This window comes from Mus caroli, chromosome 3, assembly GCF_900094665.2.
Source record: "Mus caroli chromosome 3, CAROLI_EIJ_v1.1, whole genome shotgun sequence".
Lineage (NCBI taxonomy): Eukaryota > Metazoa > Chordata > Mammalia > Rodentia > Muridae > Mus > Mus caroli.
This window is the reverse complement of record NC_034572.1, coordinates 65,685,527-65,689,345: the sequence shown is the minus strand read 5'-3', so window position 1 is coordinate 65,689,345 and position 3,819 is coordinate 65,685,527.

Sequence of the window (3,819 nt, the reverse complement as noted above, 5' to 3'; positions counted from 1 at the left end):
AAAAATGAGACTGGGTGGGTAGGGAATTGGGGGGGGGTCTCCCCCTTTCTGTTTTAATAAAATAAGGCTGGTCTAGGCCTGTGCAATTATGTCCATTTGCTGTGGCCCCTGTTTTAGGTCGTTCCTCTCATGTCACAGCCTTACCTGTCATAGGATAACCCTATTGCCACTGGGCCCCCATGTCTTTGGTTGGTCTGTGCATGAGGAAAGTTGCCCGTCTCTGGATACAGCAGTGCTGTGTGACAGTAACTGCTAAATGACCTAGGGCAAACTCTACAAAAGAGGCCAGCCAAAAAATGAATTTTTGGGGAAATCATGATCACCCTATCGTTTGCAATGAGGAAACCTCAGAGATGTGCAAGGGCTGATCAAAGATCATTGAGTCTCTCTCATCCCAGTGCAATGGATCCATAAATCCATGGGGTGTAAGAGCAGAGAACTCAGATTCCGACTAATTCTTGAGCATAGATAACCAAACTTCAGGGGAGGCGCCGTTTTCAATAGCTAAAAGTGCCTGAGTTATAATCACCTTGTCAAGTTTTTGTTGGGTTCTGAATTTGCATACCAACCAGAGCATGAACACCAGTCCACAGCATATGGCAGCACCAAACAAAATCACTCCCACCCATTCCTTAAAGTAAGAAAAAGCAGAGGTAAGCCAAGAGGTAAAATTGCCAACAATGATGGGTTCTATTCGAGTTCTATAAGGCTTAAAATCTGGCATTAGATGTAAAGAATTGAGGAAACACCAGAATGTGTCAATGGCGTGGTTTCAGGAACACAGAGCTCTTCAGTTCTCACTAGCGTGAGCATCTCCAGCCACAGGAACATCCACGTCCTCATAGCTCTGCTTGTTTTGAATTGCTCTGGTCAGCCACACTGGGACCCACAGCTGTTGTAGGTGATCCTGGGGAAACACACAAACAGACCCTCTCTCCCAAACCAATTGAGAGCGCTCCTCTCTTACCTGATTCAGTGCCTCATTGTCTCTCTGGAGTTCTGCAACACTGGTGGGCAATGATTTCCACACCCTATGGCAATCTGATTCACCTGCTCAAACACCTGCATTGGATATCCTGTCTGTTGTTGTGCAAAACAACCTTGGCCAAGCAGCATATCCCTATCCTATGCTGGATTTATCTCTGCCCTGCTTGGTCGGTGAAAATTGGACATCCCAGCAAGGAGAATGTAACCTCTCTCCAAATCTCCAGACAGAAGGTCCGCCTATAGGTGGCTGCTGAGGAGGCATAGGGAGGGGGCGCAGAAGCTAATTAGCCTTCCTCTTCTGCCTAGGCTCTTTTGTCCTTTCTGTCCACCTGATAACACTGTGTCTCCTTTCTTTTTCTTTTTTTCTTTTTAAGCCCTTCTCCTCTTCCAACATACTTTCTTGTTGCTCTGTAAGGATTTTCTGACCTGTCTTGACTGCCTCTACACACAGTTTCAAACAGTAACAGAGTCCATATATCAGAACAAACAAGACCAAAACTATCAGACCTACCCACAAAGGGTCAATGGGAGAGAAAAGCATAACTCATGAACCTTAACTTGTCCCAAAGCTGGGAACCTTATCATCTCAATCCTTTCTTTCCTTCTCTTCTCTCTTTCCCTTCTCTACTTTGCTTTCTTTTCTTTCCTTTTTCTTTTTCTTAAAAAACACATATGGCTTCCCACAGGGGGGAGGGTTTGGGGAACTTTTGGGATAGCATTGGAAATATAATTGAGGAAAATACGAAATAAAAAAATATTAAAAATTTTTAAAAATCAGATTTATTTGTTCTAAGAAATTTAAATTTATGTAGTTTTATATATAGCTTGTATTGGTGTATTTGTCTCCATTTCTTTTAATTTATAATAATAAAGGTTTTAAAATTTAAAAATATATAATTAAATATTTAAAAATTAAAAAAAGAAGTATTCTATTGAACACAGACTTAAATTTATTTTCCTCCAATCATTTAGAGGCAAAAATACTATATAGGGCATGAAGGGATAAGAACAATTTGTTTTCTAAAATACTAGTTGCCCAAGTCTATAACAGTTTCACAGGACTTTAATCACATTTATTTATAATGTTCTAATTTCAAACAATAATACAAAGTGTTTTATAAGGGTTTTAAATATAAATATTATTTTCAAGTTCTAAACATATGAGATTTAGAAGTTTTATTAATTTTTGTTTCTTTTCTTATAGGTGTGCTCGTCTGGAGGCCATATAATTTAGTGGTTACTCAAATATCATAAGCGTCTCTGTCTACTTGCAAATATGGAATCAAAAATTCTTTAACTTGTTTCTTTTCTGAATAATCATTTTACCACATTTTGTAGGCTACCTTGTGAACTATTCAAAACATAGAACAAATCAAAATAATATGAGACAATGATGAATTGTACATAGGGATGTAGTTATCCATGAGGTTTTTATGAAAGTTGTTATGACCTTCTCTGAAGATGGGAAAGAACTCTCAAACCTAAAAGAATGTTTTATTCAAAGAAAATGTGTCAGAGCTTCCCAGGTGAAAAATTTCAGGTAAAAACTGATTCTGACTTGCTAAAATAACTTGACTATTATTTCCCTTGATGCAATAATGTACCAATCATTTCTGAATAAATTAGTACCATATTATTATTTTATATTTGATTAGTAAGTTGCTTTTATTTAAAGATATTTTCAAACCTAATATGTATTGACATAAATATATAATATGTTGGTACTTTTTTCAGTCATAAAGGACATGGTGACAATATTATTATTTATCCAAAAAATTTTGATAATATCATTGGTAGTACTGATTTAGTCCTAATACTGTGCTAAGAATGAGATAAAGAAATAACAGCATAATGATTCTCATTAAAAAAAAAAGACATTATGTTGTATGTCAAAAACTAAGTTTTGGGTTAAATTGTTCCCTTAATCTATTTTTCTTCTATATAATTTGTCAAATAGAAAAAGAAAGGTTGTTAAAAGTATAGAAACAAAACAAAACAAAAATAAACAAAGAAGAAACCTTGGAATTCCAAGCCAGACCAAATCCCTGTAGGAAAAGTGGACTTGGACACACAATTTCACCCTTAGCCTTGTAGGTACTAGTGATGGATAACTGCTGGGAGAAGGAGAAAAAGTTTTCCTGAAGAGTGTAACTGCTGATTAGGTCCACCATTCTCCCAGACAAACATGAATCCAAGAAATTTTGGTGAAGGCTCCAAACACATACCAGCTTGATCTATTTACTACAGTGAAGAGAGTGGAAGTTGTCCTTGCAATAAGGCTTCATTGTCAGTTTTCGGAGGTTGACCTAGCATCATTCTGGGTTGTTTAGAAGTCTACACAGGATATTCTCAGCCAACAACTCAACTGAATCTAACCAAGTCCCACAACCAGAAGCCTTGCCTGACTATAAATATTGGATTGTTCAAACTCCATCTCCTCCATGACTAGGAGCCTTCACCCTTACATTAAAGTCTCTGTGGCCTGAAAAAGTACTCTGTGGGATACAAAGAGAAAAGAGGGACATAAATCCAGCTGCAAAACCATTGACTTACTATCTGTCCTGAGTGCAAGATGTGCTAGGACAATGGTGAAGCAGAACTGTGGAAGCGGCAAATCCATGTTTAATTCAACTTGATGCCTATTACACAAAAGTGAACCAATGCCTGATACTGCATGGATACCCAGAGACCTGAGACTGGATTGAATAGAGACCTAACATTATGGTCAAAGAAAGAATGAAAGAAAGAAAGAGAGGAGGGGGAGGAAGGGAGGGAAGATGGAAGGAAGGAAGGAAGGAAGGAAGGAAGGAAGGAAGGAAGGAAGGAAGGAAG